We start from the raw sequence: 25,193 nt of genomic DNA, 5'->3' as shown, positions 1-25,193 counted from the left end.
TTATTTTAACTTTTATTCCGTCCTGTGGTCCTTTGTTTTTATTACTCCGGCAGAGACACCTGAGGAAATCTACGTTACAGGAAACTGAAAATGTTTATTTTTTTTTTTAACAGACAGTATTTATTTGAGAGGGAGGGGCTTAGATGAGATGGGGAAGCCGACCTGTGGCTGAGCAGGGAGTCCATCACAGGGCCCGATCCCAGGACCATGGGACCATGACCTGAGCCAAAGGCAGATGCATAAGGACTGAACCACTCAGCGCCCCAGGAACTGCACATGTTTAGAGTGAGTTAGGCAGGACTGAAGCTGCACATGTGGTGTATTAAAAGGAAAGGTGCTAGTGAAGATCTGGATGTGAAAGTCCAGGAATAATGTGGAGAAACAGCAGAAATAAAGAACAGAAACCCTAAACCCTAATTCCTAGACTAAATGAGCTATAAATGCAAGAGAGGACTTGAGAAAAGGTTGCTGAGAAGAAACTAAATGAGAAAAGAACCAGTAAGTCAGGAGTGACAACTAAGAGACTGCAGATGCAAGTTCAAGACAATGTTAAATCGAGCGGGAATCTCGGCACCATCAACAAAACACCGAGGAAATGACAGACAGAGGTTAAAGACACAACAATTTGCTGGGTATTTGTTTAGTGGCCATCTATTAATGGCCTAATTAAAGAGCTAATTTATGTCAAGTTAGAGTAAGTAATGGCCACTGTATATATACTTTTGATGTACCTGTCTTAAATCACTGATACCCCTGAGAGCTCATTAAAATAAAGTAGTCTTATATCAAACCAGCTAGCTGACCTTGAATTTGCCAAAAAGCCACTGATAGAACGGTATTAGACAGAAGCTAACGTATGACGGTCACGGCCCGTGACACAGTATTTGAGGTACCTTTCCAATGCCGACCTATGCACCCATTCAATCTCTAACAGCTGAGCAATCCTGCTACAACAGGCCAGGGCTACAATAGGCCAGACTTCACCATATTTTCAATGGATGAGCCATACAGTTCCAGAGTTCTGGGGTATAAGTAATTATAAAATTCTATCAAGGTCAATGAAGAATTATTTACAGCTTAAAAGAAAAAAGTCCCTGTTACCTCATATTATCTGCTCACTTATGAAGATTATGGTATGGGGTCTAGTAATTTTAATGTGTTTCTTAAGTTCTAATGGTATAAAAAGGGTTTTGTTTTTAAAGAACAGCAATCTTCATAAAAGTAGAGGACACAGGAACAGAAAATATAACTTTTTAAATGGTGGTATTGATATAGATTGAAAAACATAAAAAAGAAAAAAAACTTAATTCAATAAACATTTAGTGCATGCCAATTATATACCAGGCGGTTGGGTTTCCACTAATTTAAGAGCTCATCTTTCACTAAATGTGATTTTATTTATAATAACATTGTTTGTATAGTAATATGAACAAATCTGAGGTATTTCTTTAGCCTAAATATTCATCATTTTGTCTACAAGGCCAAACACATCTGAAACACATAGATATTTAGAAATTATTAGAAAAGTTGGCTAAGCAGGTGAAACTCTTTCAATATTTAATCATGTATATATTCTGTATTTATTTATTTAGAGTATGGGAGAGGAGCAGAGGGAGCGAGAGAGAATATTAGGCACATGGAGCCCCACACAGCGTTTATCTCATGATCCCTGAGATCACAAGCTGAGTCCAAATCAAGACTTGGACACTTAACCCACTGAGCCACCCAAGTGCCCCTACGTTCTGGTTTTAAAAATAAATTATAGGGGTGCCTGGGTGGCTCAGGGGGTTAAGCCTCTGCCTTCGGCTCAGGTCATGATCCCAGAGTCCTGGGACTGAGCCCCACATCGGGCTCCCTACTTAGCAGGGAGCCTGCTTCCCCCCTCTCTCTCTGCCTACTTGTGATCTCTGTCAAATAAATAAATAAATAAATAAAATCTTTAAAAAAAAAATAAAATAAGTTATAGGGGCACCTGAGTGGCTCAGTGGGTTAAGCGTCAGACTCTTGATGTCAACTCAGGTCTCTATCTCAGGTCATGAGTTCAAGCCCCACACTGGGATCCATGCTGAGCATGGAGCCTACTCAAGAAAAAAAAAAAAAAAAGTCACATAAAGAAAGACCAAGTATATTATTATTTATAAATCAGTATACTTCTGTGAGTCAGGTATTTAAAGTAGAATAAGTAATATTTTCAAAAAAATTTAATACAGAAAAAAACATTAATTGTTTGGAAGGGGTATTAAGGAGACAAGCATTTATTGAACGCTCTGTAACATGTTGGGTTCTCTATATAAAATTAAATACTCATAATCTAAAAGACAAACACTGATGTTTCTGTTTACTGCTGAAAACAGAGAAAGCAGAAAAGAAGATACTTGCCTCAAGTCACAAGTGGCAAAGCTAGATTAGAACCCAGGCCCACCAGATTACATATCCTACTAATTTACCATTACAAACCATATTTAAAAAATTGATTTGTTTCTCTATAAGAGTAATCTAGAAGTAACTTTAAGAAAATGGATGAAAACTTTTGAGAATTATCAAGATCTTTACTGGGTCATATTGCCCCCCACCAAATCCCTCACACAGTGTTGTTTATTGCTTATACTTTTAGTGTTTGGGGCTTTCAAAAATGTCAATTCAGCTTACATCACTCATACTGTTCCAAATCTAATCATACCTCTAACTGGACATTTACATTGTATTTCTAAAACTGTTCTTCTAAATGTAAAATGAGAAAAGAACTGAGGCAATTTCCTAGAAGATCGAAGCAAACCCGTAATTCTTCCACTTATCCATGTATTTAAAAGGTTAAGTGTTCATATTTGTAATTATTTAATGTAAGTATTTACACCATATATTGGCTTTTCTTTTCAAAAGTAAACCATATTTCAGAGAAAGTTAAGTTCTAGAATAAAATTTAATAAGATGTTAAAGGCCAAGAAGTTCTGCTCTAAACAAGCCTTTACGGCCCATTATTCCCCAAACTTACTTGACGCTCGAACCCATTTTCAGGTAAGACCACTTGGGATCTTTAAGCACTACTGAACTTCACGAATGTTAGGGAACTAAATTATCCTTAATTGGTAGATGTTAAGTAAGTGAGTAGACGAACTTAATGATTTGGAAATGAACAAGATATACTGGTATGTGCTTCACCTGTAGAACCTGGCAAAGAAATCCTCGTTATCAGTCGTTCTTCTTATCATATTTCCCCCCTTTCACAATATTTCTATTTTTCTTTAACAGACTTCAGTTGATTATCAATTTCTCTCTTCTTGAAGACCTATGAAGGTCTATGATAAGAGGCAAATGGAACCAAATACGTAAAAGAAAATAGTGTAAAGTGTAATTCTGCCACGGAAATTTCATGATTATTTACAGACTAGGGTAAATATGTATTAGCAAAGTAGTTCCAAAGACCACAGAGGACTTACACATTTTTACTTTTACACATTTAAAATATTTTTAAAAGATATTATTATTATTTTTAAATATTTTACTTACTTACTTGACTGAGAGAGAGACAGCGAGAGAGGGAACACAAGCAGGAGGAGTGGAGAGGGAGAAGGAGAAGCAGGCTTCCCACTAAGCAGAGAGCCCAGTGCAGGGCTTGATCCCAGGACTCTGGGATCAAAACCTGAGCCCAGGTGCCCCTAAAAGATACTATTTTTAAGTAGACTCTATACCATTCACATGCTCCACCACTGAATTAGCCAGCCAGGTACCCCCGAAATACTAATTAAAAAAGGAAACATTCGATAGGATTCTGTAAAAGCAACACTTGTTTGGATTTTCCCCACAGTAGCTCTCTGTGAATAGCTTACAGCCCTCATGAATCTTTGCAATAGTCCAAGAAATAATCTTATTACTTTAGAAATCTTAAATGAGCCTCCTATTATTACCACAGTAAAGTACTATACTAAAAATAAGTGGAAATAAACAGAGTGTGCATGCTGCCCAAGGTCACACAAGTGAGTCAGAATGTAAAAGTGGAATAGATTTCTTGAATATTGTCACTTAATCGTCATCTTTAACTGGTAACCCTCCCTTTTCATGAATATACGAGCTTAAGTATACACCCACCTCCTTCACATGTGCCAATCCTGGAAAATGGCATAGTGGGGGCAGTTCACAAAATAAAGATATTTCAGGAAAGCATCACATAATTGCCTGGCATTTTTGAAGGCACTAAGTCTTTAGTATTCTCTTCCTAGTCCTCCCACCCCACCACATTGTTTTTCTAGAACTCTTTAAAACACATTCTATACTTCAAATTCCCTACCTGACATTTACTAATAAACATGATTTTCCTCAAGGAAATAAATTTGGTAATTTTATGCCTTTTCTTCAAATCTTTAAAACATGTAATAATTTGTCTCATGCAGAATATATAATTTTAATTTCCAGAATACCCTTAAGAGTTGTCTGCCAAGTTTATCTATGATAAATAGAAATCAAAATCATGTTCATTATGACATAATAATTTATAGACTTTAAATATTATTTGATACTATTAGAACATAATATGGAAAAAATGCATAAGAACTTCCCCCTTTAAGTTCATGATAAAACATAAGCACTTGGATAACAAAAACAACCATAAAACATTTCCTAGCAATCACCATAATATGAGCTCAAGTGAGAAGAGCCCCAAATGGCAAAACTATTATTATACTCCAAACACTTACATAGCTACTTCAACAACTAAAAACAGAATGGATTCTAAAAATGAATACTGTATAACTGGAACATATTTCACTAAGTATTGTCAATCTCATTTTATTTTTGGGTATTGTAAATGACCAGTTATATTATAAAGCCAACTGATTTCTGTATAATCTATATAACAATATGTACATACAGTATATTATATCCTCTCATTTTCTTTCAAAAATTCTTGTTTTATGCTAAATAACTCTTACCCGCTACTTTTTAAGATAAAGTGTAGAAATGTGAAAGTAAAAATTATAATTTCATCAAAATACAAGAACAAAAATGCTGAACTGTCCAAACAGACAAATCCTGAGCTCCCTGAGCACACAATTCTGCCAGCATTATTCAGCACCAGTGAGCAAATGAAATTTGTGCAGAACACGAAGGAGTATCATCATAGCAATTTATGAACTTGTCACCTCAGAAATGTACTGAAAATATTTCAAAAGAGTGAGATCTGGGCAGCAGAAACAATTTTCTCCCAATCTCAGCTAAGTTACTTGCTACATAAAGCTTCAGCTTAGTACAAAACAGGCAGCAGATAAAAGACACAGCCTTACAAGGAATTACAAAATAGAATAAAACAGCTAATTAACTCACCAAATAGCCTTTTGCTAAAAACCTGCATTCTTCTTTTTGTCTCAGGCTTCTGGTTTCCAAAGACAAATTATATGCCCTCTGACAGAATGATGACAAAAGGGCACACGGTGAGCTCTTTCCTGCTCTTCCCCCTAGAAGAAAACTGAACCTCACTGCAGTCTCCAAGAGTAAGTACTTCCTATGAGCATGCTCGGTATCTAATTTAAATGACTTGGTATTTCATCTCAGCATGTGATGGCCTACTTCCAAACAGACCCAGAGAGCTGCAAATTCAATCGAAGATCATTAACTGCCATAAACTAAACGGAACCACCAAATGATAATTGATTTGTTTTTGACTTTGTGATTTTTGTGGTTCATTTAACTCGATGTGCCTGGAAATAATTATTTCTGTACTATAACAAAACCCCCCCCCAATCCCCAGGTTTCAATATTTCATTTACTATGTCAACATAGGTATTTCTCAAAACACTGGAAATATCAAGGCATGCAGGATATGACCCCCAAAAGTAAATGTGACCACTGATGATTTAGGCAAACCATAAGCCATTTATATTTCACTTTTTAATCTCTTATTCTGTACTCCTGGCTATTCACCAAATAAAACAATCTGAAACTATCTAGTAGTATTCCTATTTTTCCTTTGGAAATATTAGTAAACATCAATAAACTGAAATGTTCAGTATCTTTATTAAGTATGTCTACTAACTTCAAAATATAGAAGTACAGATTTTTCTCACCAACAGATTATACATTATATAATAGAATATACATTTATATAATAACAGGCCTCACCCAAATGTTGATAAAGTTATAAATAGGATTAATAGATTTTTTGCATTTTTAAGAACAATTTTTGCAAAAATACCACACAGACAAATCAACAAAATAGTTTGCATATGTATGTTTATGTAATCAAATAACTAATTTGCCTGGTATGCTGAGTAAGTTGCTGCAAAGGCATATCATTTGGCATGATGGAAATACTGTCAAGAAGCTCATGGTGACTATTTAAATCTTTCAGAAAAAAAAAAAAAAAATTCCAGCACGGCAGATATAGCCCCACCAAAAGCATGCAGACAATTCTCACAAATCCACTTCCCATTTTCACCTTGGACAGACAAACAAAAATAGAAAGTGGTCAGACAGCTGACACACTACAAGCTTGGGAGAGCAAACCACAGGCAGAGTGGGGCTAATACATCTTTATCTGGGTCCATACACTAACTTATGATTTTTCTTTCTTCACAACCAGCCTTGATTGCTTCTACACTTCCCCATCATTAAATACTTAAGTACCTCACACACAAATGTCTCATTTTATGAATAGTAGCTTTGCTTCCCCTTCCCTCCTGACCCCAAATTAATCTGAAAGACCTGGGAAAATAAGAAGGCACAAGAAACAGACAACTTCAGTGGCAGTAGCCAAGATAAGACCCCTCCTAGATGGTGAGACAAGATCATTAAGAGGTTCAGAGAAGTTGTAAAAAATAAAATGTTAAAAAGGAACACGAGAACTGTTTATGGAACCACACCTACCTAATTCCAACACCTTCCCCCACCCCAAAAAAGGTGTTCAGTTCAAAGAACGCTACCAACACATCATTTTCTTTAGCATGCTACCAAAGCAACTCATCACTCCCACTGCCAATGAGTGCTAGGTAGGTTGAACTGCAAGGTCTGCAAGTAATGCATGCTATATAAGCATTCTCTCTCTCTCTCTCTCTCAAAAAAAGCGCCCTGTACAAGAAGCAGCACAGAATAAAAAGCAAATACCAAGAGTCATACAAAGTATCAAACAGAAACTGTCAACATGTATGCGTTTTGTGTACTGCTAAGTCTAATAACTTTTGTGTACAATGTGTGTCAGGGTGAGGAGTCCATAAAAACAATTTCTAGAAAGCTATGCTCTCGGAAGGAGAAAGGAAAGTTCTACAGTGAAACCACATCTATTTCTGATCCATAAATATTTACTGAGAACAAGTTCAATACGAGCATGGTGCAAGGCAATGCACAGTGGAGACAGAAACAAGGTACGGACCATGGGACAGAGTACTTGACACTAATAGATGATGATCACAGCAAAGGAGACACAGATGGTCTGCTGCACTGGGGAGTTTAGAGGGACGAGAGAGAGCATTTTGATGAGGAAAATTCAGAGAAGATTCCGGGAGGGGTGACCTTTTTGAAATGCTGTAGATGAACACGGAGGATCTGGACCAGAAAGAAGAGGCAGGGAAGAGGAAACAGCCAGGCTGGAGGCAGACGAATAGGGCTGGAGAGGGCTGGGGAGTGGTGTGGGGACTAGAGAATTGTGGCACTGGTGTGAGCAATGCGAAGAAGTGTAGGCTGTCAAAACTGGGAGCAGAGAAAGGAGAAAACATAAGCTAATATTCAGGGAGATAGAATTTGGAAGCAGATGGCAAGGGCTTTCCATCCTGGATAATGAGGATAACGTTAGGGTCAAGTGCTCAACAGCTGAATGGAGGAGATAACTTTGGAAAGAGAGGCAGATAGGAAATTAGGTAAAAAGAGGCATTAATTCCAGCACATTGTCATAGCACATCCATTTTTAAACTCACGTTTTGACTTCTTCCATATCACTTAATAGGTCTTTAACCCGAATGATCTCTCTCTTAAACATTCAATTTTGGCATTCTGATTTAAAACTGAGGTCATCTTGTAATTACATTTACCTTTGATCTTAATTAGAGGTCCTTCCCCCCATCTTTATCTCTCACCACTCATTCTTTAATTTGCTTGCTTACCCTTTTTCTACCTAGAAAATTTGAAAAAATGTTTCCCAAAAGCTACTTTGATAAGAATGAATGAATTTGTAAAAATTCAACAAAAGATGCAATCTATTTCTACGACAAGTGAGTAATCTGTGAAGACTTCCACAGTCTGGTGCATTGCATTGCACGCAGACACAGGAGGGTAGATGGATCACTCCTAGACCAAACATACTCATTCAGTATTCAGTATTCATTCGCTGAATACTGAACCACAAGGAGGAAACGGGAGGAGGGAGAATGGAAGTGAGGACACAAGCCTTATTAGACTGTGATCTGTCGTCACTTTGTTTTTTACCATAGCTCACAACAGAATCATTTGTGTGGCTGAAAAAGAACTCAGGCACACACATTCAGGATCCAGAAGGCTTTCAGTGTGACCAGGGTGGGACCAGACATTATGAACTCTCCACAGGATTTTGAGTTTCTTTGGGGAAGAGCCACTGTTCTAGGCACTCACTAATGCAGGGGGTGAGATGGACCCAGAAATAATCACGGAGTACTGATGCTACACAACTCGTTGGCAAAAGACTCCTATTTATTGTTTACTGCGTTCTCACTCAGAGATCCTCAGATGGTATTTTACCCAAACAATTAACAGCAGCCTCTCAACTACTGGTTGAGATTGTATTTTTAAAAAGTGGAAGCACTTTGCTTTTTAAAAAATATTCATTCTTAATATAATGAAATTATGAATTCTTTTCAAATGTATATACCAAGAAAGTGAGCCCCAAGAACTGTACAATGACAAAGAAATAATAAGTAAAAAGAGTCCCAGGAGCATATATTAATAAGAATCTTGGGCAAAGGCATACATTTTGTATAACAACTTGTTGAAAAAACCTGTAAAATTTAAAACATATTTTGTACAATAAACTTAAATATCCTAGTGACTTTTATTGCAGTGATAAGCCCTTAGCATCTACTTTGCATGTGGCAAGATAATGAATAGACCTAATGATACATTATTTTGGCATTCAAATGGTCTTTTGCTATAGACAATGCTAGACTATAAGAAAATCTCTTGTGTTCTACTAAAAAAACAAAAGCAAACACAAAACAATTTTGTTTCTGTATAAAGATGTAAGAGAAGAGTATTTTAAAAATACTGTATTGTAAACAAGAAAAGAAAAAAGGAGGGTGGGGCAGGATTACTTCCTATTTTCTAATAAGGGACAGACCAGTATTTCTTTTTTTTTTTTTTAAAGATTGTATTTATTTATTTGACAGACAGAAATCACAAGCAGGCAGAGAGAGAGGGGGAAGCAGGCTCCCAGCTGACCAAGGAGCCTGACGTGGGACTCAATCCCAGGACCCTGAGATCATGACCTGAGCCGAAGGCAGAGGCTTAACCCACTGAGCCACCCAGGTGCCCCCAGACCAGTATTTCTTAATATCTCTTCCTCAAAATCAGTAGTATTTTTCCCCCATCCAACCTAAGGATATTCTTAATTGGTTAAAATATTATCTTAAGTATCTTAAGTATCACAGAAATTTGTAACTCTTAAAAAACAATTTGTTCCCTTTTGTTCATTTATTCATTCAGTCTACAAGTATTTAGTGAGTATCAACTTTATCAGACACTGCTGTACATGTTAGGGATACAGTGGGACCAAGTACAGACTTCTCACAGAGCTCACAGTCTCATGAGGGAAAAGACTCAGTCAAAAATATAGACGATGGTGGGGACAGGGTTATACAAAGAAGATGGGCTAGTGACAGAGTCAAGAGACCCAAAGAGGCAGCATTAAGCCAGCTTGAACACTGGCAGTTAGTCCCAAGGCTTCACTGTTAGCACATCTGAAGAGGAGGAGGAAGGCCTCTAGTGACCACAGTGTGGTGGGGCTGAGGCAACAATGGTGAAGAGACGAAGTCTGAGAGGCAGTGGGTCAACTAGTGTTGGATTTATAAGCCAGAGAAGGGACTCTGGGTTTTTCTCTAAGTGCTGTGAAAGCCAATGCAAGACTGTGGTACGATCTGTTTTGCAGTTTTATATTTTAAGATGTCGTCTCTGGCTACAGTGTGGAAAATGGATTGTAGTGGGTCAAGGGTAGAAGGAGAGGAGAAGTTGAGAAGCTGCTGTTACTGTCTGGGTGAGAGAGACAGTGGCACAGATGATCAGGGATACTTTCTGAAAAGGAGGGGTCAAGAGGGCCTACTGATAGACTGGAGAGGAAGGAAGGGCGAGTGAAGGTGAGAGGGAAATTAAGGATGCCGGCAAGGTTTTTGTTTTTCTGTTCTGTCTAATAGAAACTATGTGGAGAGGTCAGTGAGCAGAGACGTGGGAAAAGGTCTAGGTGGGAGCTGTACAAGTATTTATGCATATGGTGTGCAAAGAGCCTTGGAAGTCAACGAGGGGACCCTGAAGAGAATACTGTGCTCTCATCCATCAACACTGCCTACTATGGCCCTGTGCTAGGTACTTGGTGTGTCTGTGGGAAAAACAAAACAAAACAAACACAAAATCCAGATCCTTGTCCTCACGGAGCTTATACTCTATCAGAGAAGCTAGACAAACATAATAAATAAATAAACTATGTATATGATAGAAGAGGCCAATGCTATGAACAAAAGAAGAGGTCAGGGATGTGGCTAGGATAACGTGGGTCAGGGCAAGCCTCATTCAAAAAGTGGGAAGGGAGCAAAAAGCCAGGCCGAGGGAAAAGGTTAGTGCCAAGGCCCTGAGGTGGGAATAAGTAAGATCCTCCAAAGTGAATTTCACTGGTATACCTGAAGAATGCAAGTGAGAGCAGAATGGCTACAGCGAAGGAAAACAGCCAGTAAAGGAGTACCCAGAAAAGCAGCAAGAAATCCCAAAGAACATGATGTCACAGAAGCCAAGGGGAAAAACATGTTGAGGACGAACTATGCTGAATGTTGTCAAGAAGCTGAGTAAGACCAGAACAAGGAGGTTCTCAACATTCAAAGAGCAACGTGGAGTCAGTAGATAAGACTGCGGTCTCTGCCAAAGGGCAGGGAAGGGGGGACATTCGGCAAGGGGTATATTCATTTCTAGAGGTAATAAGACTAGTTGGCTCTCAGGACTTGACTAAATTCTTGATTGATTGCAACCAACAAACAAGGATTTAAAAATTTCCAGTCAGTTTCATCAATCAATTTTGGCATCCCAAAAGCCCAATCTGCTAATTTTCTAACCCCATTAATTATAAACACCCCGAAACCACTACTCTAAGTGATTTTCATAAAATAAATGAAGAAAATCACCAACAGAAGAAAAGCTAAAAACCCCTCAGCCAGGGTCGCAGCTTCAGCAGCAACATGGTCCCAACAACCACTTGTTGAGAAGCCCTGCAGGTATGGCCCTATACGACTGAGCCTTCTCTTGCACGAGGAACACTGTCAGGTGGATTCTGCTATTCACATTAGTAAGAGGAAAGGTGAAAACACACAGATGTCATCCAGGGCTGCACTGCCCAGAAAATGAAGGAAGGGACAAAAGAGAAGGCTTGTTTTTTTCCTGCTCTGCCACAGTGTCTCCCTTCTAGTCACACTCATCTAAAAAAAGAGGGCACACAGGGGCAGGTTTCCTTGCTTTGTTAGGCATTCTTCCAGCTAGATATGTTAATGGCTATTCTTCACAGTTCTATTATAATCATTAACATTGTTGTACTAGCAAATAGACAACTTTCTCGATTTTTTTCCTTCCTCTCTCCTATCCAACTATCCCTTCCCTCATTTCATAAATACTACTACTACACAGAAGTAGATGCTCTGTACTAATGCATTTTAGACAAGTCAGTTTTCTAAAATAGTATCTTCCAAAATAAGCATCACTGTTGTATAAAAAACACAATTTACCAATGTATCAACAATGATCGCAGAAAATTTTGTACTTTATTTAAATAAGTTACTAAAATGATACCAGGAATTAGGTTAAGTATCTTAACACTTTTTTTTTTTTAAGATTTTTATTTATTTATTTGAGAGGGGGAAAAGGTAGTGGGAGAACCAGATTCCCTGCTGTGCAGGGAGCCCATGAGGGACTTGATCCCAGGACCCTGAGACCATGACCTGAGCCCAAGACAGATGCTTATCCGAATGAGCCACCCAGGAGCCCTGGTATCTTAACACTCATTTGGAAAAATTGCTTTCTGATAATTCATGGTTCAATTTTTTTCACTACATATATGTAACCATATACATTTACATTCTAATGACCTATGAAGAGTCAATTTAAGTCACTTGTAGGTGGTAATTTAAAACTTTTTTTTTTTTTTTAAAGATTTTATTTATTTATTTGACAGAGAGAAATCACAAGTAGGCAGAGAGGCAGGCAGAGAGAGAGAGGGAGGAGGAAGCAGGCTCCCTGCTGAGCAGAGAGCCCGATGCGGGACTCGATCCCAGGACCCTGAGATCATGACCTGAGCCGAAGGCAGCGGCTTAACCCACTGAGCCACCCAGGCGCCCAGTAATTTAAAACTTTTGATTGAGATAGCTCATTCCTAAATTTTTAAAGGGTTATCACCAACATATAAATTATAATGTGCTGATAACTGAGAATAGAAAAAAAAAAGGAGTGTAAGAAAGGGTCAACAAGACCTCATGACTGAGAAACAAAATCCCATTCAAGAAATTAGACTCCATGAGCGCCTGGGTGGCTCACTGGGTTAAGCCTCTGCCTTCGGCTCTGGTCATGATCTCAGGGTCCTGGGATCAAGACCCATATCGGGCTCTCTGCTCAGCAGGGAGCCTACTTCCCTCTCTCTCTGCCTGCCTCTCTGCCTATCTGTGGTCTCTCTCTGTCAAATAAATAAATAGAATCTTTAAAAATAAGTAAGAATTTTTTTTAAAAAAGGAAATTAGACTCAAAGTATCATTAAGCTCATGGAAAGAATGCAACCACTGCTTTTTTTTTTTTTAAAGATTTATTATTATTTTTTTTATTTACTTGAGAGAGAGACAGTGAGAGAGAGCATGAACGAGGAGAAGGTCAGAGGGAGAAGCAGACTCCCCATGGAGCTGGGAGTCCGATGCGGGACTCGATCCCGGGACTCCAGGATCATGACCTGAGCCAAAGGCAGTCGTCCAACCAACTGAGCCACCCAGGCGTCCCCAACCACTGCTTTTTAAAAACTTTCTAGATTGAGAAATAAACTTCAGTCATCTCATTTAGTGTACGCAAGGCAAACACCAGATGCTCATTAGGCCAAGTTATACAAACAACAACAGAGAGAAAACAAGATGCCAAAAGTCAAGAGAATAATCAATAAAAAGGGCTGCATAAGTTAACTTCTGGACTGTGGAACAGGTCACGCAGCTGTTAAAAATAAAGGTGAGAAAGAACTGTGTGTCCTGTCATGGAAAACATCTGCGAGGTACATCTCTTATCTTGGGTACAGGAAGCAGGGAAGAGAAGAGCAAACGTTAATAGTACGGATAAAGGCTACTTGCATTTTTTACTTTACACCGTTTGTGCTAAATTGTTTTGATACCATGTGTTAGTTATGTAATTAACAATAAAAAAAGAGAAGGGAAATGGGAAAGGGAAGAAGGGGTGGGAGGAAAAGAAAAGAAAATGGAAGGGAAATAATAGGAGCTGGGAACAAAATGACAGCTTTATGGGCTGGCAGTGTGATATGGAGACATCTGGAGTGAGATGTCCCCAGTTGGAGTCCTACTCCGACTACTGAATTTGGGCAAGTTAAACTCGCCAAGGTTCACTTTACTCAAGAGCTGAGTGAGGATAACACTATTTTTTACCCTATGGAGTTACTGAGAACATTAGGTGAGCCAATTTTTGAAATGCGCCTAGCACAAAGCCTGAAATGGCATGAGTGCCCAATCAATGGTAGCTATCACACTTTTCTAAAATTAAAATGCAAAAATAACTTCACCTCTAAATCTCTTCCTCCTGATAACGATAATCTTAACATATATTCTGTTTGGTATAAATTCTTCTCCCTAGTTTAGAAAAGCAGGTTTTAACAACGACCACAAAATCATTCTGGTTGGGAGACATATGCTGGTGGTACTATCAGAAATACATATTCCCTGGGATTTGCTCAGACACCTGCGTGTGAGCACCTAGCTCCTTGTCCTTGCTCATACAGCACCGAGCCCTAAACTTTGTGCTAATCATCTGGAAATTTCACTTCTCAATTTGTCTGCTGCATATCATGAAGACTGGTAAGTACCTGTATCTCAAGTCATTCTGCAGCAGAAGGACAGAAAATGGTTATTACTCATAGGCCTATTCTCAAAACTGTACTTCCACGTTAACAACAAACAACAACAACAATAACAACAACGAAGGCGAAACTCTAGCCATAAACCAGAACAGATTTCGAAGTAAATAACAAAACTCCTAATCTCTAATTCAGAGTAAGAAACAAATTAAAATGTTTAAATTGGTTTTTCACAATAATCTAATTCAGTCAATATAATGTTCACATTTGCTTTTCAAATGCTGGCTTCATGGGTTCCCACATGGGCCCTATTCGAAGCTCGTGAATTTTCTTAATAAGCAAAGTCTTGCCTAATGAAGCATTATTCTTGCAAATCCTACAATATTCTGTCCCTCCCTCTTCTAATTAATATAACTTTTTTCTAAAAAAATTAGAAAGTTAACATTGCACTCTCTCTTATGTTTAAAAGTTCACTTACAAGCTACTATCCTTAGATTTAGGCATCTCATCAACATTCCAAAACCTAGTTTTGTATTTAAAAGTCTAAAATCTAGAGTAGGCATCAATAAACTTATTCTTCAAAGAACAGTAAATATTTTAGACTTTGTGCACAGTCTTTGTCACAAAACTACTGCCTCTGCTGCTCCAATAGGAAAGCAGTCACAATGTGGAAACAGAGGAATATGGCTGTGTTCTAATAAAACTTTATTTATAAAAACAGGTAGCGTGCTGGATTTGGTCCACAGGCCACTGTGTTGCCAAACCCTAACCTAGAGTATCAATGAAGTAGAATGCTATGACAATCTTCTCTACTCTTTAGAGTTAAGTAACACATATCTTTGGCCAACTTTAATAGGTTATTAAACCTATAACAGGTTTTATTAAACCTATAATAGGTATTATAGGTAATAACCTATAATAGGTTATTTTACTTGTTAATGATTAGTATTATCAATTTTACTGAGAGTAAATTATTTTCTATTCTTTTTTTTTTTTTTAAGATTTTATCTATTTATTTGACAGAGAGAGATCACAAGTAGGCAGAGGCAGGCAGAGAGAGGAAGGGAAGCAGGCCCCCTGCTGAGCAGAGAGCCCGATGCGGGATTTGATCCCAGGACCCCGAGATCATGACCTGAGCCGAAGGCAGCGGCTTAACCCACTGAGCCACCCAGGCGCCCAATTATTTTCTATTCTTACTAATTTCATTTAGGGTCTTCCCAGTATTTAACTAATTTTTCATAATTCTGTGCTTAGCTAACTAAACAGAACTTGCTTAATCATTATTTCATAAAGAATCCCAACCAATTTCTGAAATTTATCATTTTTTATACCTTTAAATTCTCTCCAAAATTCCTGTGAGAAGTAGAAATGTCCATACTTCTCTGTAAATGCTTTACAAAATTCAAAAATAAAACGAGCATTTACAGGTTTATTTTTTCCTTCGTTAAAAATTCAAGGCAATCATCAACAAAGTTATCTGTCTATGGTGCAGCAGCTAGTCTCTAAGACATGTGCGAGGATCGTCACCTCCTGGTATTCACACCTGTGCAGTCCCCTCCACTCCAGTTCTGCCTTGGTCTCTTGGACAGCTCACTCTGACAAAGCCTGGTGCCAAGTCATGAGGGCACAGATCCCTGCAGAGGGGCTCACATGGAGAGAAACCAACTTGCGGGCCACGTGATCCTCCAACTGAACCTTTCAAACTTTCAGAGACTGAAGCTCCAGCCAAGATGGAACTAAAACCTTGTAAAACACCTGAAGCCAGAACTGCCCAACCAAGGAGCTCCAGAATTCTCGTGCCACAGGAACCACGAATAGTAAGAAATGATTATTGTACTAAGTTTGGGGGTGATTTGAGGACACAGAAGATCCTCCTCATCTGATTAGATTACAGTTTAGCTTATTTTGTATAACCCAATGAATATTTTGGTTCATGGCAGCTGCAGTTGATTAACATCTCCCGTCTTGCAATGAGATGAGTTCAGGAGATAAAACCAGTATTACCAACAACCAACTGGGCCGCATAGCAGGGATGACTATTTGCTCTTTGTTCAACAGCATTCACCGTTAACTCGATGCTTACCATGTGGAAAGTTCTGTGTCAGGATATAAACATAATTTCACTTCTCCATATGGGCACATGACCCATGATAACAGTTACATGCAAAAAACAATCCCTATTTCACTTCCATTGGTGCCCACTGGTTGCACAGGTCAGTGTTTGTAAACCCTGGTCTAACCCATTAGAGGATAATGAAATACAGTTAATGGGATGCTTTCTACCAGCACTTAAAAATAATGAAATGGAAGGGATGATACAGGTAATACGGGGAAAGTATTTTTTCATTTAGTTTATACATTAAAAAAGTATTTGTATGTAGACAACACACATCATGCAATAATATGTATTTCTGACTGTGGATTATGGTCAAAAAGTTTAAAACCAGTGACATCAAATACCAATAGTAACATCCTTAGGAACTAAGGACGAGTCCCCATGTTCTCAGTTCTCACCCACCGTGTTCTTTTCCGACTTCTCTTCTCCCGGCTTGCTGAACTCCTGGGCTTCACCGTGAAGTTCATTTTATTTTCATGTTGAGATTTTAAAATCCCTGTGGAAATTGGCTCTGGCCCAGGTGTTTTTTCCTAATCTCAGTCCTGCCCATCTTGAAAATAGGGAAGTCCCTTCTCCTTGGGGATACCCCTATTAAAAACCACTTAGTGGCTGACTCAAAAGAGTGAGGCAAGTTATAAGAGGGAGATATGAAACTTGAAATAATCCTGAGAGCGCTGAAATTTCTGACTAAATGAATCATATTCACTTCTCCAACATGTTACAAATAATTAGATACGCTGCGCTTTTAAGGTTGGTTCTCTACAATGCTCCAGAAACAATTATATCCGCTAGGTGGACTTTCAGATTGTTATGATTTACAGTACATAAAGTTCTACGCTTTTACGACACAGGCTGCAGACATAGCAAGTATCCTGAGTCCAAGAATTACCTCCCAGCTCTCTTTTCTGTAGCGCCTAGCACAGGCTTTTGCATTAAACTAATAAATGAACAAATATATATATTTTTAAGATTTTATTTATTTGAGAGAAAAAGACAGAGAGTGCTTGAGCAGGGGGAGGGGCAAGGAGACTCCCCGCTCAGCAGGGAGGCCAGTGTGGGGATAAATGCCAGGACCCAAGATCATGACCTGAGCCAAAGTCAGATGTTTAACCAACTGAGCCACCGAGATACCCCATGAACAAATATTCTTCAAGAGAAATTTTGGGAAATTAAAAAACAAATTATCCAATCAAGTGGTAATTCATTTACTTATTTATAATGCTTCCAGAGAAAGGCATTGTTATCCATAAGGAAGATTTCCTAGCATTAAACCAGTATTTCTACCACTGAAAATAAAAATACTAATGAATAGAGCTGAACATTTCTTTGAACTAATAGAAAGATTTCCAGATTTTTCCAGAATGAGTCAGGATAAGCAAAAAAGGTCAGGGTAATGATTTTATTGTGCACTGATGGTTTTCTTTTTACCAAAGTGGCACAATGAAGCTTAAGAGAAGCTATGGGGAAAATGATACTAACACTCAGCTGATTAGTAACTTCTAAAAAACAAGCTACAAAGAGGAAATGGGGAATCAACATGCTGTAACCAGACCTCAACATTTAATAAGGAAATGGATTGATATCTTTGAAAACGCACAGAAAAGCAAGTAATCAAATTCCTCTAGAATGAGATCAAGAAAAGAAGGGGGGGTGTGCATTAAATCACAAAAAGCTCTGAAGAAAAAAAAAGTTCTGGGTTTTTCCAAAGTTCATTTTCTAAGCAACATTCTGATTTTTATTATTCAAAAAGCAGTTGTTTTTTCATGGCAATAAAACTTTAGCATAGTTATCACTGTGCTAAACAAGACTTAAGAACTCGTCCTCCAGTCTGTTTGTTGGCCTAAACTGCAGAAAACGTTGACATTTGTCAAATTTATTTTTCTAGCCCACTCCGAGTTCCACACTAGTATACCCAACTGCTTGCCTGAAATCTCCCTATTTGGGTTTTCCCACAACCATTTCAAACTTTGCCTACCAAGAAGTGATCTCTTGACCTCTCCATCCTCCGATCCACAATTCTTCCCCACTCCCCATCTTGCCTCACCCCCCCAAAAAGAATATACCATTTTTCTCGTTTCAAAATATGTAACTTCCAACCCCACTGCCAAAGTCACAAGGCTGAGAATTATTCTTCCCATGTAATCCAACAAATCCCGTGTGCAGGATGTCTGAAATCTCTCTCCAGTTAGTCTACTTTCCTCTTCCTCTGCTGACACCCCCTTAATTCATGCATCACCTTTCCTCATTTGGTCAAATGCAGTAGCTTCTTAACCATTCTCGCATCATTTAATTCTCCACCTCGCAGCCAGAGTAATACACAAAATACAACTCTCCCACTGAAAACCTTCAGTTTCTCACAGCATCTGAAATCGAGAGCGAAGACCTTAATTGGGCTATAAGGCCTTGCAGTGTGGCCCTCACCTCACCTCCCCACCTCTCCAGGGGATCCAGCTGCTTTCAGACCTGTGGATTTTTACAGCCTCCGAGGGTCTTCCCCAGCAAACTAACTCCCCCTACTTATCTTTCAGGTCTTAGCTTAAGTACTTAAAAATATACTTATATATTTACCTCTGTGGTTATTAGTCTAATGTCCATCCTTTTCTCTTTTGTGCTGACAGCTGCAAAAATTCAGTGACAGTGCCTATTTTGTTCAACACTGATCCCAGAATCCACCAGCGTCTCTGGTATATATAATAAAAGCTCAGTAAATAGTTGTTCAGTGAAAGGACTTTCCTTTAAATTTTAGCTTACCACTAAGATTACATCATGCCTTTATATATAAATTATAAATATAAATAATCACAAGATAAAGTAGAAATGAATAAACTCATAAGAAAAGAATACAGCCAATGAAATATGTTCTAAAGCAAATAATCTCAACACATAATGTATTATAAATCTATTCACTTGCCTTTTGGGATTACAGATTTATGAATATATTAATTTTGTAAGTCAAATTTGCAAAATAAGACCTTAACGATAAACAAGCATTACAGGCTATTATATAGTTATTCCATGGAAACATTCACTCTAGGTTGGCTATTACTGGAAGCATCAATAAAACTGCAGAGCCAGGAACAGCATTTCTAATATGATTTGTTCCTAAAATGGTACTGAAATGATTAGATGAAAAACAGATCAATGCAATTTTAATATTTTAAGTTGTTGTGGGTTTTTTTTTTTTTTTTTAAAAGATTCTATTTATTTCTTTGACAGAGAGAGACACAGCAAGGGAGGGAACACAAGCAGGGGAAGTGGGAGAGGGGAGAAGCCGGCCTCCTGCTGAGTCGGGAGCCCGATGTGGGCTTGATCCCAGAACCCTTTGATCATGACCTGAGCTGAAGGCAGACGCTTAATGACTGAGCCACCCAGGACCCCCCCACTCCAAAGTTGTTTTTATTTAAAAACTTCAATTTCCCTTACTGATTTTATTTACTTTTATTTAAAAAGAGGGAGAGAGAGAGAAGGCACAAGCAGGGGGAGTGGCAGGCAAAGGGAGAGGGAGAACCAGGCTCCCCACTGAGGAAGGATCTTGACGCAGGACTCTAGGATGATGACCTGAGCTGAAGGCAGATGCTCAATGACTGAGCTACCCAGGTGCCCCTTAAGTTGTTTATATCCTCCTATATTATTTTTCTTCCTTAGACATTCACAATGCTAAAAGTATCAATGGTATATTTTCAAAATGAACATACCTGAAAACAGATGTTATTTATGAAAAAATGTATTAAGACAAAACAGAGGACGAAAATAACTTGGGGGGAAAGTAGCAGAGAAGAGTGAAACTTCAATTTTCCTTACTGATTTTACTTCAAAGTCCTGATGTTCTTAGTACTAAAGTAAAATTCTGGTTTAAACACTTTACTCTCAGTTCTGTTCATATCTGATCTTAATAGCCCAGCAATGTTTAAACCGGCATATGCGTGATGTGGGCACATTCTCCTTATCACCCAGCCAACTGTATTATTCCCATTTTTCATCAGGACACTGAGGAGACTAGCAGAGTTCTGACAGCCTTAGACCCAGAATAGTGCTCACTGCTCAAACTAAATCAAAATATGCAAGTAATTTGACAAAGAAATTTTTGAAAAACAAGCAATAGTTTCTATGAAACAGGTCTACCATCACTAAGCATTCTCTCTGCAGAAATATTTTTTACCACTGAGTGGCACAAAAACGTAAACTGAAACAGATCACATTTTTAAAAAATTAAAATGTTCCAGCCTCATATTCATGTAAGTATGTCCTCATAAAACTAATTTCTCTTACCATTCTTTTCCTATTTTCCCAAGTACTCCATTCAAAAGTATCAGCTTGGGAACATGGAGAACTTAACCTTCTCCCAGGAGAATGAAGAATGAAAACTGAAGTAATGATGAGCTGGTCTGATTTTCCAACCCCATACTTCATTCTAAAATACTTCCATTTGAAGATTTACTCACATCGTCACACAGGCCCGAAGTCATTGCCTACAGTGCACAAAGTACAAAGCTGGTGATTTCTCATGTCCTGGTACTCAAGCCCTGAAGCAGACCCTCTGCACATGAAATACACCTGATTGTCCTACGCAAAGGATCCTGCAAAAATGACAAAAGCCTGCTTCTAACGATAGGTTACTGAAAACACCGTGGCTTCCCTCTCGCTCTCTTGAATCACTCATTCTGGTAAAGCCAACCAGATCCTCCAGCTCCTCCAGTCCCAGGGACTATAACTCTGACCAATATCTTGATAACTGAATCACTTCCCTAATTCCTGACTCACAGAAACTCTGATATTACACATTTGTTGTTTTAAGCTGCTAAGTTTTGAGGTAAATTTTTAGGCAGCAAGAAAACTAAAACCCCATACATCATTTTTCACCCATCACATATATAACCAATTCGAAGCTCAGTAGGCCTAGAAACGTTACGTGTAGATAGGAAAAAACGTTGTAACCTAAATACAAAACCCCGAAAGTCAGATTTAGACATAGTGAAAGTATGCTTTTTCGAATTCCATTTGGAAGGCTTCAACTATTTTAACTATTGCTACCAGAGACCATGATGCTACCGCACCAGACAGGTACTAATGAAGACCGTCATAAAGAAGATACCCATTATGTGCTTGTTAAATCTGTAAACCAATAAATGATGCAGGAATAAAAGAAACAAATGATATCAAGGCTGGGAAGAGTCCCTGCACACATCTTTATTACTTGTTTGCAATGCTTCTTTCAACCACCAGAGGGCAGGAATGGCACACTGTTCTTTGGCCTACTAACACTTAATGCCTAAAGCAGGAAGTCTTTAGTAGGAATAAAATAAAAATTCTGCACAAATGGAGGAAGAGAGGAAGGGATAATGTTTGTGAATAAATGGGAAAAGATTATGTCTTGCTATGCTGTCCAAAGAAGCTTCCGGGAGTGTAAACGGAGTTAAAATATAGGACTTCATATACTAATATCCATCAGTACTAATTAATGTATTTCATAACTCAGTACTAATTCATTAAGGGTATTCTGGAGAGGGAATAGAGCAAAAAACCACAGAGGCTGAGAACATCAGGACAGTTTCAAGGAACATGTGACCAGAGCATAGGGAATGAGGACTGGGACTCAAATGCAAGCTCAACTCTTTACTCTTGCTCCATGTGTTCTACCCAATTAGAAATTAGTTGGTATTTTTCTTTTCTGAAATGTCGGTTTCTACAGGAAACAGTAAATTTAGTATATTAAATTCAGGCCCATTCTCACAACATCAACAAGTGATAAAATCAACTTCCTTGTTCTGCAGAACCAAAACAGGCATCATTATGTACCTCATAGGAGCTACGTCCAAAGCAGGTACAGGGTCCAGAAAGAAATAATCACCCTCTCTATGGCCAGACTCATTAACTCATACTTATCAAGTGACCACAGATGTCACAATGCTCTCTGAAATCTTATTATCACAGCGAGCATTTCCCAATTGCCCTATTATTTTTAATGTTGCCTTGCAGCAAATAGTTCTTAATGAATGTATTTTTCGATACCCATCATATTCTATTGAATCAGAAGCTTCCTCCTAATAACAAAATTAACAAAATCATTTTCCCTTTTCTTCAAATTATTCAAGCTAGCGAGAGTCAGGGATGACTTCATATTCATATTTTATGAGGCCTTTGGCAAATTTTGTTGCTTTTATGGTTTACGGTCTGATTCCTAGATCTAAGCATTATGGTTGGCAAGAATATTTATAAGCGGATAGAGACAAATAATGAATAAAGTGGAATTCCAACATTTTACAAAGGATATCCTTGCTGAAAAAAGCTGAAGGAGATAAATGGGTTAATTCTTGGTTAATCAAAAAGGCATTAATAAAAATAACCCATCCCCTCAAGTACAATAAATACCAAGATATTCTACATATGTTTGTAGTAAAGATCAAATTGTCCCAAGGATGGCCATTAATTAGTTAATGATAAGAATACCGAATCTGGATTTATGGGGAAAATGTTGTTGGCAATAATGTTGAACAGAATAAAGCAGGTTCAGGGGGCCTCTACAGATAGATCTATATACCCCTGATCCTCTGCAAAAGTACATAAGGCATTCTCTAGGAGAATGAGACTCTTTCACCCTCAAATGACAGAAAATCACATTCAAAATAGCTTAAGCCAAAGAAGGGAATTCACTGACTCAAATAATTGAAAAATCCAGAAGTAGATCCAGTGACTCAACTCATATGATAAAGGTATGTTATTTGTCTCAGCTCCTTCCCTCTCCTGTTCCCTCTCTCCCTCCCCACCCCCTACTCTCAGAGATGCTCATCCTAGGAGGGCAGCTCTCAGGCGCCTTTACAGCTTCAACCCAACAGAAGAGATTCTCTTTCTTCAGAGCTTCAGGAAGTCCCAAGATCAAGTCTCACTGGCCCAGGAACATCTTGTACACACCCCTGAGCTCAGGTCTGCAACAAATACTCACCCCTAAGACCAGGCCTGACAGTGACCAAGGAGTTACTATACAAGGAAAACATGGATTAGATTCTCAGGAAAAGGAAAGAATAAAAATAAATGTAAGTCATCTATGTACATCCAGTCTCAGATCCCGGAATGCCTTTCTCCAAAGTTAAGAACCAGTATAAAAAAGGTTTAAAGAAGAATAGGTACATTTCTAACGTGTTACCTTAAACCTAACGCTGTACCACATTGCTCATAGTTAAATAACCAATACCCTAATCAAACCCAGTGCCTTACGCGGCTTCCTCAATTTAGAGGCACAGCATTTTCCTCCACTGATTCCGTAATTACCTCTTCTTGAAGTTCTGTCTTCTGACCTTGGCTTCCAGGCTGTACATGAGTCAGGTTCTACGAATTCTCTTTTTCAGGCATTCATTCCCCACTTTGCTCCCTTCTTCTTCTCTCTCTCATTCTATCTTATTCATCACTTTCCTTCAAATGATGCTCATGTATTCATCTCCAGACCAAAAAAAATGCCCTTTTAAAAAACCCTCCATTCCTACATTTCTAAAAACCAAATATACTACCTCAAAGCCTAGATGTCACACCCCAAATACTCAAATATCTTCTCTTTCACAAAACCAGCCCTTTCTCCCTCGCAATTCTCTCTCCGAGAAATGATGTGCTCACTTCAGGATTCACCTCATACATGACATCTTCTATGAATCCTTGCCTGTCCTCTCCCTGTCCTCCCCCTCTGGTGGGGGTATGCGCTCTCATAGCATCCTGCAGGTCCCATGCCCACTGACAGTACCTCCGCCGTTTCAGTTTCACGACTGGTTCACTTCCTGAGTTCTTACGTTCGCCTGCATGCTTGATGGGAAGGACCCAGCCAAGTTCTCCATTGTATCCAACGTGCCACGCAGAGGAACTGGCACACGGGAGGCTTCCAATGGATGGTTTAATGGAAAGGGGGGGGGGCGTAATTTTTTTTGAAGAAACTTAATTTTTATTAAAGATCCACAACTTTAAACTATTTACTATTTGCTGAAAAGGACTGGCAGGGGAAAAAAAAAAAAAAGATGTGTTTGAGTTACCATTTGAACAGACTGTGTCTTGGTAAAGTCAAGGCAACAAGACTGCTACCAAAATCTATAAAATAAAAGTCAGGCACCGGAATTAAAGGGAAAAATCACGACTTTCTTTTTTCCTTCTTCTCAGTAAGCCCTGGGTTAAAAAAAAAAAAAAATGTGGCAGACATGGAACACTAGGGAACTCTTCTTTCTCTCTGAGGAACTGATAACAACACTCCATCAACAGGCACCAGCTGTACTCGATGTCGAGGCCTTAAATCTTTCCTTACAGGTATCAAGCATCCCAGCTCCAATCCCTTGACACACCAAGAGACGGCTTTCTGCGACAGAGCTGACTGGGAATGACTCAATCCTTTCAACTCAAAGCCGCTGCTTCTTGGTGATATTCCTCCTAACTGTGTAAGTATCTTTAATCATTATGATCTGAAGTCCGAGAATTCATTATTTACTAGTTTCTATGACACTGACCACACTTACTTAATGTCTCAATTAAGAGATTAGTAATCTAATTAATCTGAAAGTCTAAATTTCCACGTATTTAAAATATGTGGGAATAAGATGAGCCACCCACAGCGTTGTTGACAAAGGCAAGTGGGGGAACAGGAAAAGCACCTGAAGCACAGGTGGTGTTCGTGGTCAGAGGAGAGGTAATGGTGACAGAGTTCCAGCCACTCCCGCACTCATACAGGATGTGGAAGGTCTGTGGATTCACTAACACGCACGTCCTCCGGAGTCACTCGGAAGCAGCATTCTGGAAGCTACTCCAGAGAGGCATTATTCATACTTATCTTGTTGTGCACACAATTCTGAAAAT

General features: G+C 38.7%; 1 protein-coding gene across 12 annotated transcripts in view; it reads right to left on the bottom strand.

The window, feature by feature from the left end:
* The window catches only part of PLEKHA5 (pleckstrin homology domain containing A5), a 236,761-nt gene that overhangs the window by 148,152 nt on the left and 63,416 nt on the right, over positions 1-25,193 (bottom strand). The window contains exon 1 of one of the 12 annotated variants that reach the window (XM_032347473.1): positions 5,317-5,692. The exons of the other annotated variants lie outside the window; for them this stretch is intronic. The gene's annotated coding sequence lies outside the window, so the exon portion shown is untranslated. Of the gene's footprint in view, positions 1-5,316; positions 5,693-25,193 lie in introns of those variants that run through there. 12 annotated transcript variants of the gene reach the window in all.

The sequence above is a fragment of the Mustela erminea genome, chromosome 6 (assembly GCF_009829155.1).
Source record: "Mustela erminea isolate mMusErm1 chromosome 6, mMusErm1.Pri, whole genome shotgun sequence".
Lineage (NCBI taxonomy): Eukaryota > Metazoa > Chordata > Mammalia > Carnivora > Mustelidae > Mustela > Mustela erminea.
The sequence above is the reverse complement of the archived record's forward strand: the minus strand, read 5'-3'. Positions and strand labels throughout refer to the sequence as shown.